Genomic DNA, 14319 nt, shown 5'->3' on the forward strand with positions numbered 1-14319 from the left:
CTGGAGTGGGTTGCCACGCCCTCCTCCAGGGGATCTTCCTGACCCAGGGATAGAACCCACATCTTCTGCAGCTCCTGCATTGGCAGGCAGATTCTTTACCACTGAGCCACTTGGGAAGCCCAAATGATAAAGAAAAGCCATCAGAATCAGGATATGACCAGTGATATAACTGGACAGTGATACTGTCCAATCTATAGGTCCTACCTAAATTTTCCAATACTGTCATTTATAGCAAGGAAAAAAAAAAAAAACTAACCAAGAATACCTTTTATTCTAGTCCACTATCCAGTCTACATGCATGCTGCATTTAATTTTCATGTCACTTTAAGTTTCTTCAATTTGGAACAGTTCTAATAACTTTCTTTGTCATTCATGCCCCTGGCATTTTAAGAGTACAGGACAGTTATTTTGGAGAATGTTCTTCAAACTGGACCTCTCTGATATTTTCTCAGGACTGGATTTAGAGTATGCATTTAGAGCAGGAGTATCATAGGAATGATTCCTTCTTCTTTTCGGAGTGTCATATCAGAAGGCGCATGATGTTGATTTGTTCTGTTACTGCTGAGTGAAACTTTGATCACTTGATCAAGTTGGCATTTGCCCAGTTTCTTTACAGTAAAGTTACTATTTTTGTCTGTAATTAATATGTAATTTGTGGGCAGATACTCTGAGACTGGGCTTCCCTGGTGTCTCAGTGGTATAGAATCCACCTGCTCATGCAGGAGACCCAGGTTTGATCCCTGGATCAGGAAGAACCCCTGGAGGAGGGCATGGCTATCCACACGAGTATTCTTGCCTGAAGAATCCCATGGACAGAGGAGCCTGGTGGGCTACAGTCCATGGGGTCGCACAGAGTTGGACACAACTGAAGCGACTCAGCACAGTAGAGCATTTGAGACTCCCTAAGTATTCTGTTCTAAACAAACTTTCACCTACTAATCTTCACATTTGTCAGTGATTGTTGCTTGAATCAATTACTATTGTGATAATTGCCAAATAGTGATCTTCTAACTCCATCAGTCCTACATTTATTCTACTACTAGGAAGCGCTTTCCTTTTCCCTCTTATTTAGCTCATTTATTTGTATCAGTATGGACTAATGGAGTCCCATTTTATTCAACAAATTGTAATCCAGTACCAACATTATTTCTTTTTTTTTTTTTTAACATTATTTCTTTTAATGCTTCTCTTGTTCAAGATTTGACCAGTCAGAGCCCCTTTAAGCTGACCTGACATTTTTTTCTACAAGTCCCCACCATTTTTTTGAGCATTTTGTTACATTCTGGTGCAGCAAGAGGTTCCAGGCTCACCTTATACTTTTTCTACCCCAGCCCTGGAATCAGCTATTTCTCCGAAGAGCTTTGCTTCTCTTTACAAGAGAATAACAGAAACAAAAATCTGGGAGCAAAATATGGTTAATGTTCTGAGGTGTTTTCTCAGTGTATATACATACATACATACACATTTCTATCTATCAATTCATCTATCATTGATTATCTCTTCTATCTTTTTAATTTTAATTAATTTATTTTTTACTGTGCTTGGTCTTCATTGCCGTGCATGGGCTGCTCTCTAGTTGCCTTGCTCAGGCTTCTCATTGTGGTGGCTTGTCTTGCGGCGCACGTGTTCTAGGTCGTGTGGCTCTGTAGTTGCAGCATGTGGGCTCTAGAGCTCAAGCTCAGCTGCTCCAAGGCATGTGGAATCTTTCTGGACCAAGGATAGAACTGTGTCCCCTGCACTGGCAAGGGGATTCTTAACCACTGGACCACCAGGGAAGTCTGATTATATCTTCTTCCTTTTTAATTGCTATTCTTTGCTTCAACAACTCATCTGGTTTACATGTGTGTGTGTGTGTGTGTGTGTGTGTGTGTGTGTGTGTATATATATAATTTATTTTTAATGTATTTTTGGCTGTCCTGGGTCTTTGTTGCTGCTTGGGCTTTTCTCTAGCTGTGGTGAGCAGGGGTTACTCTCTAGCGGCAGTATGCAGGCTTCTCATTGCAGTGTCTTCTCTTGTGGGGGAGCAGGGCTTTATGGCCTGGAGGCTCAGTAGCTGTTGCTCCTGGGCTCTAGAGCAGAGGCTCAGTAGCGGTGGCTCGCAGGCTTAGTTGCTCCACGGCGTGTGGGATCTTCCCGGATCAGGGGTCGAACCTGCCGTGTCTCCTGCATTGGCAGGTGGACTCTTTACCACTGAGCCACCAGGGAAGCCCCTGATTATATTAAAAACCCTGAGTGCACACGAATACTTACAATTCCAAATCAGAATTCCCCAGAATTCATTCTAGCCTTTTTTTTTCTTTCCACACTTACAGTACCCTTATTTGGTTTTCATTATCTTCTATATATTGTCTCTTACTTGCTTATCTCTTACTTTCTTTTGGAACCAATTTCTCAATCCTGCCCACTGTCTCCCTGGCATAAACCTTACAGGCCCACTGGCGCTGGTTACCTGAAATGAAGAAGAGAAGCCAATAAATTAAAGAAACCAACCAATGTTTTTTAAGGAAAAGAAAAATAGACAGAGAAGAGGAAGAGGAATGGAAAACAGCTTTAGCTATCATTATTAACAAATTAACTCCGAATTTGTATCAGTATAACTCAGTAAGAGTTTACTTCTTGTGTCTGTAAAGCTTAATGCTGATTGAATGGTTCTCCAGGAAGTTCTCTTCCAAGTGGTGACTCAGGGATCAAAGGTGCTTGAATCTTATGGCTCTGCCATCTCAACACATGACAGCTGCTGGTTTGGCCAAAGGACAGAGTTACAACAAGGAAAAGGCACACCCTCTCTCAGCTGCCTCAGAATGAAAGGAAAACATCACTTCTGCTCATGTTCCTTGATGGAGAAATAATCTCATGACATCACCCAGATGTACAGGATTGAGAAAGGTAACAGCATATGGATATTCAGGGACTCACCAGGCGTCCCTGGTGGCTCAGATGGTAAAGAATCTGCCTGCAATGTGGGAAACCCAGGTTCGATCCCTGGGTCGGGAAGATCCTCTGGAGAAGGGAGCAGCAACCCACTCCAGTCTTCTTGCCTGGAGAGTTCCATGGACAGAGGAGCCTGGCAGGGTACAGTCCATAGGGTCTCAAAGAGTCGGACAGGACTGAACGACTAACACATCCAATGTAGACACATTTGCACAGATTCTATTTATATCTAGATAACAAGGTAGCTTCCTGATGAATATTCTTGGAGAACAACAATGAGGAAAAAAACAAATAAACTTACTATATATAGCCCTTAGATATATACTATTAAATACAGCAGTCATCTATAAAAACGATTTCAGTTTTGGATTAGTTGACTTATGTAATTTTTTTTTTTTTTAGTTCTACCACTTTATTGCTACCAACCCATCTCCCTCCACCCTCGTGCACACATGCTCAGTCATGTAACCCCATGGACTGCAGCCCGCCAGGCTCCTCTGTCCATGGACTTTTCCAGGCAAGAATACTGGAGTAGGTTGCCATTTCCTTCTCCAGACTTATGTATTTTATTTATTAACTTTTTAAAACAAAATTCACATTTTATTTAGGTTGAAGTAAACGATGCAAAATTGATTTTCTTCACCAGAAATAACAGCAATATTCTCTATATTACTCCTAGATAAACCACAAAACACTTATTTTTGTCATTTTTCTAGGTTTTGCTTGTAAATCAAGATGCGGCAGTAGATATAGTCATGGAAAAACAAGAAAACAGAGAGGTAAGTTGTTTGTATCCATGGCCTCTGAACTTGTCTTGACCATGAAACTGAAGTGTTCAACATATACCTGCCAAAAAGCTTATGAATTTGTAGACACAACAAAGGAAGGTAAAGAGCAACAACCAGATGTGGAACAACAATGTCAGGCTCTTCCATTCAAACTTTAACAATAATTTGTTCCTTTAACTTCATTTGGTAAAGACAAAATCTAAACTGAAATCCTTGTTTGGCGGGTTCACATGTTTCTCTGACGGTCTGATTGTTGGATTATCTGATTCAAAGATATGTTTTCTAGCAGTTGGTAGTAATTAGTAGTTAGCAGGATCATGTCTCTATAATAGTCACTCCTAGTCCAAAGGCTAATATGCTGTTTCCTGGTAGTCCTTGTAAGCATCTGGATCATTAGCAGTCCAAGGGCGGAGAAACCCCAGTAAGACGGTAGGTGCTGGCGCGGCTCTAAGGAGATACCCTACATCCAAGGGCAAAGGAGAAGCCCCAGTAAGACAGTCGGAGGGGCGAATTCGTGTTTAGAATCAAACCCCATTCCCGCCAGAGACGCTCAGAGGGCTCAAACAAACCTTGCGCGCACCAGGACCCAGGGACCCCACAGACATTGAGACAGACTGTATCTGGGCATCTCCTGTGGAGGTCCAGCTCAGCAGTGGCCTGCCGCAGGGACAAGGGCTGTGGGTACAGCCGACGTGCGTATGGCATAAGCCCTCAGGAGGAGGTCGCCATTAATCCCACCAAAGAGCCGCCAGAACTTACATGGGACTGGGGAATAGACTCTTGGAGGCACAAACAGAACCTTAGGCACCAGGACCCAGGAGAAAGGAGCAGTGATCCCGCAAGAGACTGACCCAGACTTGCCCGTGAGTGTCTAGGAGTCTCCGGCAGAGGCGTAGGTCGGCGGTGGCCTGCTGCAGGACTGGGGACTGAGTGTAGCCGTGCATGCATGGGATGCTTTGAAGGAGGTCACCATTATCTTCATCACCTCCACCATAGGTTGGCCCCAGGTGAATAGCGGAGGGAACACAGCTCCACCCATCAACAGAAAACCAGATTAAAAAACTGGAGTTAAGGTGCAGCCCTGTGCTTCCTTCCTTAATTATAACAATTTTTGAAATTTGAAATAATTTCAAATTTACAGAAGAGATGAAAGAATAGTAAAAGGGTGTACTTGATCTAGAGTTACCAGTTTTTAACATTTTGCCACAATTGCTTTAATAGATTATTTTTTGTCCATCCATCCATCCATCTTTATAATTGGAACCATTTGGGAGTAAGCTGCAGACTTACATTTTTACCTAAACACTTGAGTGCATTTCTCAAGAAGCATTATCTTCTTACACAATCACAGTAAGATGATCCAAATCAGGAAATTTAACTGCGATAGTATAATCTACAATCCCCATTCAAAATCTGCCAATTATCCCAATTTCGTCCTTTAGTAATGGCTTTTTTTTGGGGGTCCACATCCAATCCAGGATGACACATTGCATTTAGGGGTCATATCTCTTTAGTTCCCTTTACTCTGTAAGTTTCTCAGTCTTTCTTCATCTTTCATGACATGGACAATTTTAAAGAGTACAGTTCAGGTATTTTGTAAGATTTCCGTCGTTGATGTTTCCTCATGATTAAAGTTGTGCATTTAGGGAAGGAAGGAGTATAGCTGATTAATAACGTTGTGAGAGTTACAGGTGAGCAGCAAAGGACTCGGCCACATATATGCATGTATCCATTCTCCCTCAATCCCCTCCAGCCCCATCCAGGCTCCCACATAACACTGGGCTGAGCTCCATGTGCTCTGCAGTAGGTCCTTGTGGTTATCCATTTTGAACATAGCAATGTCTGCATGTTGATCCCTAACTATCCCTTCTCCTCATTCCACATCCACCCCCCCCCAACCCCCGGCAACCATAAGTTCATTCTCTAAGTCTATGAGTCTGCTTCTGTGTTGTAAATACATTCATTTATATAATTTCTTTTTAGATTCTGTATATGAGGGATGTCGTATGATATTTCTCCTTCTCCGTCTGACTGACTTCACTCATATGACACTCTCCATGTCCACCCACGGTGCTGCAGATGACATTATTTCATTCTTTTTAATGGCTGAGTAATATTCCATTGTACATATACACCACCTCTTCTTTATCCACTTCTCTATCAATGGACACTGAGGTTGCTTTCATGTCTTGGCTGTTGTAAACACTGCTGAGTGAGCATTGGGATGCGTGTATCTTTTTAGGCCAATTTTTTCTCTGAGTACGTGCCCAGGAGTGGGATTGAAGGGTCACACAGTAGCGCTGGAACTTCCTAGGTGGCGCTAGTGGTAAAAGACATGCCTACCAATGCTTTTAGGAGATGTAAGAGATGCAGGTTTGATCCCTGGGTGAGGAAGATCCCCTGGAGAAGGAAATGGCAACCCACTTCAGTGTTCTTGCCTGGAGGATCTCATGGACAGATAAGCCTGGTGGGCCACAGTCCATGGGGTCTCAAAGAGTTGAACATGACTGAAGTGACTTAGTATGCACATACAGTAGCTCTACTTTTAGTTCTTTAAGGAACTCCATAGTGGCTGTACCAATTTGCATCCCCCACAACAGTGTAGGAAAGTTCCCTTCTCTTGAGAGGAGATACTTTTGAGACTATGTCAATACACTGTTCCTGAAAAATCTCATACCAACTCATTTTCACATCCATTGATGATTCTTGCCTGAGTCAAAGACTACTACAATAGTCAAAAATGGTAATTTTTAAAGTTCTTTTCCCTTCTACATTGTTTAGTTGACTATTCTACTCTAAGAATGAGCTTTCCTTTTTAAAAAATTTATTTACTATTGATATAGACTCTGGATTCTGGGTTATAATACAATATGGTTATTTTGATTTTCAAATTATCCTAGTGAGAGCCCCTTCAGGCTGACTTCTTGTTCTTTTAAAATGTCCCATCACGTTTTTGCACACATCCTTCAGTTCAGTTCAGCTCAGTTCAGTCGCTCAGTCGTGTCCGACTATTTGCAAACCCATGAATCGCAGCACACCAGGCCTCCCTGTCCATCACCAATTCCCAGAGTTTACTCAAACTCATGTCCATCGAGTTGGTGATGCCATCCAGCCATCTCATCCTCTGTCGTCCCCTTCTCCTCCTGCCCTCAATCTTTCCCAGCATCAGGGTCTTTTCCAATGAGTCAACTCTTCGCATGAGGTGGCCAAAGTATTGGAGTTTCAGCTTCAGCATCAGTCCTTCCAAGGAACACCCAGGACTGATCTCCTTTAGGATGGATTGATTGGATCTCCTTGCAGTCCAAGGGACTCTCAAGAGTCTTCTCCATCACCACAGTTCAAAAGCATCAATTTTTCGGCACTCAGCTTTCTTCACAGTCCAACTCTCACATCCATACATGATCACTGGAAAAACCATAGCCTTGACTAGACGGACCTTTGTTGGCAAAGTAATGTCTCTGCTTTTTAATATGCTATCCAGGTTGGTCATAACTTTCCTTCCAAGGAGTAAGCGTCTTTTAACTTCATGGCTGCAGTCACCATCTGCAGTGATTTTGGAGCCCAGAAAAATAAAGTCAGCCACTGTTTCCACTGTCTCCCCATCTATTTTCCATGAAGTGATGGGACCAGATGCCATGATCTTAGTTTTCTGAATGTTGAGCTTTAAGCCAACTTTTTCACTCTCCTCTTTCACTTTCATCAAGAGGCTTTTTAGTTCCTCTTCACTTTCTGCCATAAGGGCGGTATCATCTGCATATCTGAGGTTATTAATATTTCTCCCAGCAATCTTGATTTTAGCTTGTGCTTCTTCCAGCCCAGTGTTTCTCATGATGTACTCTGCATATAAGTTAAATAAGCAGGGTGACAATATACAGCCTTGACGTACTCCTTTTCCTGTTTGGAACCAGTCTGTTATTCCATGTCCAGTACTAACTGTTGCTTCCTGACCTGCATACAGGTTTCTCAAGAGGCAGGTCAGGTGGTCTGGTATTCCCATCTCTTGAAGAATTTTCCACAGTTTATTGTGATCTACACAGTCAAAGGCTTTGGCATAGTCAATAAAGCAGAAATAGATGTTTTTCTGGAAGTCTTTTGCTTTTTTGATGATCCAGCGGATGTTGGCATTTTGATCTCTGGTTCCTCTGCCTTTTCTAAAACCAGCTTGAACATCTGGAAGTTCACAGTTCACGTACTGCTGAAGCCTGGCTTGGAGAATTTTGAGCATTATTTTACTAGCATGTGAGATGAGTGCAATTGTGCGGTAGTTTGAGCATTCTTTGGGATTGCCTTTCTTTGGGATTGAAATGAAAACTGACCTTTTCCAGTCCTGTGGCCACTGCTGAGTTTTCCAAATTTGCTGGCATATTGAGTGCAGCACTTTCACAGCATCATCTTTCAGGATTTGAAACAGCTCAACTGGAATTCCATCACCTCCACTAGCTTTATCTGTAGTGATGCTTCCTAAGGCCCACTTGACTTCACATTCCAGGATGTCTGGCTCTAAGTGAGTGATCACACCATCGTGATTATGTGGGTCGTGAAGATCTTTTTTGTACAGTTCTTCTGTGTATTCTTGCCACCTCTTCTTAATATCTTCTGCTTCTGTTAGGTCCATACCATTTCTGTCCTTTATCAAGCCCATCTTTGCATGAAATGTTCCCTTGGTATCTCTAATTTTCTTGAAGAGATCTCTAGTCTTTCCCATTCTGTTGTTTTTCTCTATTTCTTAGCACTGATCGCTGAGGAAGGCTTTCTTATCTCTCCTGGCTATTCTTTGGAACTCTGCATTCAAATGGGAATATCTTTCCCTTTCTCCTTTGCTTTTTGCTTCTCTTCTTTTCACAGCTATTTGTAAGACCTCCTCAGACTGCCATTTTGCCTTTTTGCATTTCTTTTCCATGAGGATGGTCTTGATCCCTGTCTCCTGTACAATGTCATGAACCTCCATCCATAGTTCATCAGGCACCCTGTCTATCAGATCTAGTCCCTTAAATCTATTTCTCACTTCCACTGTGTAGTCACAAGGGATTTGATTTAGGTCATACCTGAATGGTCTAGTGGTTTTCCCCACTTTCTTCAATTTAAGTCTGAATTTGGCAATAAGGAGTTCATTATCAGAGCCATAGTCAGCTCCCGGTCATGTTTTTGCTGACTGTATACAGCTTCTCCATCTTTGGCTGCAAAGAATATAGTCAGTCTGATTTTGGTGTCGACCATCTGGAGATGTCCATGTGTAGAGTCTTCTCTTGGGTTGTTGGAAGGGGGTGTTTGCTATGACCAGTGCGTTCTCTTGGCAAAACTCTATTAGCCTTTGCCCTGCTTCATTCCATACTCCAAGGCCAAATTTGCCTGTTACTCCAGGTGTTTCTTGACTTCCTACTTGTGCATTCCAGTCCCCTATAATGAAAAGGACATCTTTTTTGGGTATTAGTTCTAAAAGGTCTTGTAGGTCTTCATAGAACTGTTCAACTTCAGCTTCTTCAGCGTTACTGTTGGGGCATAGGCTTGGATTACTGTGATACTGAATGGTTTGCCTTGGAAATGAACAGAGAGCATTCTGTCATTTTTGAGATTGCATCCAAGTACTGCATTTCGAACTCTTTTGTTGACCAGGATGGCTACTCCATTTCTTCTAAGGGATTCCTGCCCACAGTAGTAGATATAATGGTCATCTGAGTTAAATTCACCCATTCCAGTCCATTTTAGTTCGCTGATTCCTAGAATGTCGACATTCATTCTTGCCATCTCCTGTATGACAACTTCCAATTTGCCTTGATTCATGGACCTAACATTCCAGGTTCCTGTGCAATATTGCTCTTAACAGCATCGGACCTTGCTTTTATCACCAGTCACATCCACAACTGGGTATTGATTTTGCTTTGGCTCCATCTCTTCATTCTTTCCGGAGTTATTACTCCACTGATCTCCAGTAGCATATTGGGCACCTACCGACCTGGGGAGTTCCTTTTTCAGTGTCCTATCTTTTTGCCTTTTCATACTGTTCATGGGGTTTTCAAGGCAAGAATACTGAAGTGGTTTGCCATTCCCTTCTCCAGTGGACCACATTCTGTCAGAACTCTCCACCATGACCCGTCCGTCTTGGGTGGCCCCACATGGCATGGCTTAGTTTCATTGAGTTAGACAAGGCTGTGTTCCTGTGATCAGATTGGCTAGTTTTCTGTGATTATGCTTTCAGTTTGTCTGTCCTCTGATGCCCTCTCGCAACACCTACCATCTTACTTGGGTTTCTCTTACCTTGGACGTGGGGTATCTCTTTAAGGCTGCTCCAGCAAAGCGCAGCCGCTGCTCCTTACCTTGGACGAGGGGTATCTCCTCACAGCCGCCCCTCCTGATGTTGATCGTAAGATATTCTGGCTCACTTTTTTCCCCCACATTTTTCAACCTTTGAATCAGTCATTTCTCCATGAATCCCTGGTTCCTTTTACTGAGTAATAGTATTTAGGAACCTAGTCCTTTCTTAAGGAAGGGCTTACATTATTGAACCTAAAATGATTTGGGCGTTCTTAACTGCAGAAGTGAATTAGGTCCCATTTGCTCCGGCTGAGAAAGCATTTACCTCGTTTACATTTCTGTAAGATCCTAAATTCTACAGGGATCTGTTTTGATTATCAGTGGGTTCTCAGCACATGGAGTGCCAGAGATGCTTAATAAAGTATTCCATAAACATTTGCTGAACGGTTTACATGCTGCCAGGAGAAATCTATTTGAAATTCAGTTCCAGTTTTAAGTTCAAGGATCACTAATGTGCTTACATTTTTTGCATTCATTTGTTATGGCCACTTATGCTACAGATTGGTAGCTTAAAATAGACTTATGTGTCCTTCTGTTTACCTTGATGTTCTGTATTATATTAGAAACCTTTAGGAGTCAACAGTTGAGCCAAAATTTTTCACTGTCCCTTTTTCAAGACTGTCTTGTCTTCAAGATTTTCTAAGTAACTAGGCCATGGCTTCCAAAAATGTCTTTTTTTTTTTTTTTTTCAGTGGGTTTTGTCATACATTGACATGAATCAGCCATAGATTTACACGTATTCCCCATCCCGATCTCCCCTCCCACCTCCCTCTCCACCCGATTCCTCTGGGTCTTCCCAGTGCACCAGGCTCGAGCACTTGTCTCATGCATCCCACCTCAGCCGTTAAAAAGAATTCATTTGAACCAGTTCTAATGAGATGGATGAAACTGGAGTCCAAAAATGTCATTTCTTTTTATGAAGACTGAGGCGGTACTATAAAGTCTGAGGTGTTAATTCACAATGAATAGTTGAGTATTTTATGCTTGTTTCCTTTGGTAAAACTGAGGTCATAGTCACTCAGGAAAAAGGAACAACACTAGTTATTTTAAGAAAGTGTTTACTATTGGATTTGGGTAAACAGGCACAAAGAGAACATTGAAGTCACACAAATAATAATTACAGAAAGCAGTTACTGCCATCAGTGCCGGAGGAACTGATTTCAGATGCACCAGTGGTGAGCAGTAGCTGGAAGGGAGGCCTTCGTTCCCTCACCAGAAGTCTAATTGCTAGAGCAGAGGCCAGCAGCTCCAGCCTGAAGCCCAGTCCTTGCCTACCTTGGCAAGAAAGAGTTCTGACACGGAGGCAGAAGGAAAAGAGCAAAGTGAAATGCTTATTGGAAGAGCAGTGTAGGGATTCCCTGGTGGTTCAGTGGCTAAGACTCTGTGCTCCCAGTGCAGGGGGCCTGAGTTCGATCCTTGGTCAGGGAACTAGATCCTGCATGCTGCAGCTAAGAGTTCACACACCACAACTAAAGATCCTGCGTGCTGTAATGAAGACCAGGTGCAGCCAAACAAAGATTTTAAAATGATATATTTTTAAGAGAAACTAAAGCAGAGTACATACAGGAAGACTCATGGGCAAACTCAGTGAGGGTCTTGAGAATCGTGCCTTTGGGAAGTTACAATCTTTTATAAAGCGGTAGTGTTCCTGTCTTTGTTTTCCCTCTGGCCAGTCGTCCTGTTCACTCCCCTCAAGCCACCCCAGCTAATTTATCTCAGGACCTTCCCCTAGGTGTGAAAGCACCCCTCAGCCAAGATGGATTTCAATGCAAAGACATCTTAAAAAAGCAAGACTTACTACGGCTTGGCTTCCCCTGACCCTTGACGCCCAAGGAGGCTTTCTACGCCTGTGTAATGTCTCCCTTGCCCCAAGGAGGGAGAATGTGAGATCTCTTGATCCATTTACTTAGACAAGGTTTAGCCCCTCTCTGTTCCTGCCATAACTGTTATCTTCAAGTGTCCTTAGGAGACAAAGTCTGACTATTAACCCTGTTTCTATTGTTACTTTCATTTCAGAGAGCGAACAGGAGGCTGATTGTACCTGGAGACGGCCTATCTCCTGTCTTAGGGAATGCAAACAGGAGGCTAGTTGTACATGTCTGACCTGAAGCCCATCTTTTTTCTCGCCCCAAGAAATGTAAACAGGAGGCCAGCAGTAAATGCCTAGCCTGAAGCCCATATACCTCCTGCTTCAGAATAAGTTAAGGAGGTTGGGGTTATTCGGATTTAAGAGTTGCAAGAAGGGGCTCTGTGGATCCAGAACCCACACCTGTGAGAAGGGGCTTGCCCGGCTGCTGCTGGTACCTCCCACGGTGACTCAGGGAGGCCAATTCTAGAAATGCTAGAAGGAGCTGTGGACAGGAGCTACCTGGTGCTGCTGCCGGAGCAGGACATGGCAGCCCACTCCAGTATGCTTGCCTGGAAAACCCTATGGACCCATAGAAAGCTGGCGGCTTACAGCCCCTGGATGTAATCGCAGAGTCGGACAAAACTGAGCAGGCACGCGCGCTGTTGGAGTGACGGGAGTCAAGTTGTGAAGGATTCTAATAGGAGCAGCAGTGAAGTCCCTCCTCTTGCTTCGAGCATCCCCTGTTAGTGGAACCTAAAATAATGTTTTGTTTGTCTCAATCCTAGCCGTAGAGTTATAGAGGAGTGGGTTTGGAGCCAAGAGACAGTCAATTCTATTAATTGCTGTTAATTCTATTAACAGCAATTATAGAAGCTCTGTTTGAAAGCAATCAACTATAAGGACTTCCTGGTGGCCCAGTGGTTAAGATTTTGCTTCCAATGCAGCGGGTGTGGGTTCGATCCCTGGTCAGGGAGCTAAGATGAATCCCACATGTCTTGTAGCCAAAAAACCAAAACATAAAACAGAAGGAATATTATAAAAAAATTCAATAAAGACTTTATAAATGGCCCACATCAAAAAAAAAAAAATCTTCAAAAAAAGAGAAAGCAGTCTACTATACTGATAAGTACAAACTCTTAAAATACTATAGTCAGAACGTTTAAAGGCCCATGTGATTGATTTGTTGCATATATAAATTCAGTTCTTTATTGTTAAAGTTTATGCAGTTATTTCAAAAAATAATGTTAAAATATAGAGCTGTCTTATTGTGGAGATACATATAAATAAGCTAGCTGAATAACTCAGATTACAAATTTGAAGCAGATTACAAATTTGAAGAATTCTAATTCAGTCTCTGGTTTGAGAAATCATTACAGTTAGTAAATGTGGTTTGATTTTTTCTTGACAGAAACCTAATAAATGTGTCAGTCTGCTTCTTAAGGCACTGAAAGATCAGAATATGAAAATTAAGAGGTAGGCAGGAAACTGTTATATACAAATCAATTGACAGCCAAAAGGAGGGACAAATAGTAGAGAATAAGGGGAAAAACAAGAATAAAACCGCCACCAACTAAAAATATACAGCTGGCTCCAGCCCTGTGTAAAATCAAAGAACTTTATCAAAGAACTTTACATGGTACCTGGTTACATATATCTTTATTACACACACACACACCACAAAAGGGGGTGTAGAGAAAAGCGAGAGAGTGAGACTCCCTTAGCTATCAAGGCATATTGTCCTGACAGTGTCCCTCTATCAAAAATCACAAATGCATGTACCCTTTGGTTCAGTCACCTCACTTCTGGGAATTTTTCTCACACTTGTAACACATGCAAAAAAATGTACATAGAAAATGATTCATTGGGGCATTATTTACAAGACAACGGCGTGGAAACAATGCACTAAATATACCAGTATGACTAAAAAATAAATTCTGGTGCAGACACACATGGAATACTTTGTAACTGTGGATGGTTATAGGTAGATAGACAAAACTGGAACCTTTTTATTGATGTATAAAGATTTGCAAAATACTGTTAAATAAAAAAGCATATAAAGAACATAGTACCATCTGTGTAAAAGGGGGTAATGTCTTTTTGTGTCTATGTAACATCTCTGAAAAGATATATACACAGAACCTAACACTGGTTGCCTGTGACCTGGACAACTGAAGAGCTGGAGGTGAGGGGCAAGAGGGAAACTTTTCATTTCACAATGAAAAGTTTTTATACATTTAAACTTTTAAGCCATTTGTGTAGACGCTTTCAAATCTTTAATTTAAAAAAAAGGAAACAAAATTATTACTGGCATGTTTCTGGATATATCAGAATTTACTATGTGTAAGTTGGTAACATAAAGGGTTCCTGTTGAGTTGTGCTGTCAATACAAAATAAATTATCCTAAACTGATTATCCTAAACCTTGATAGTCAAGCTGTAT

The 14319-nt window shown here is 42.0% G+C and overlaps 1 long non-coding RNA gene across 1 annotated transcript; it reads left to right on the forward strand.

Annotated features, from left to right (window-relative positions):
* Nucleotides 1-1891: 1891 nt before the first annotated feature.
* Nucleotides 1892-13674, forward strand: LOC133044022 (uncharacterized). The gene is made up of 3 exons (XR_009689814.1): nucleotides 1892-2886; nucleotides 3648-3710; nucleotides 12048-13674. It is a non-coding gene; the product is annotated as an uncharacterized LOC133044022 (long non-coding RNA).
* The last annotated feature ends 645 nt before the right edge of the window (nucleotides 13675-14319 follow it).

This window comes from Dama dama, chromosome 22 (genome assembly GCF_033118175.1).
Source record: "Dama dama isolate Ldn47 chromosome 22, ASM3311817v1, whole genome shotgun sequence".
In the NCBI taxonomy this organism is placed as follows: domain Eukaryota; kingdom Metazoa; phylum Chordata; class Mammalia; order Artiodactyla; family Cervidae; genus Dama; species Dama dama.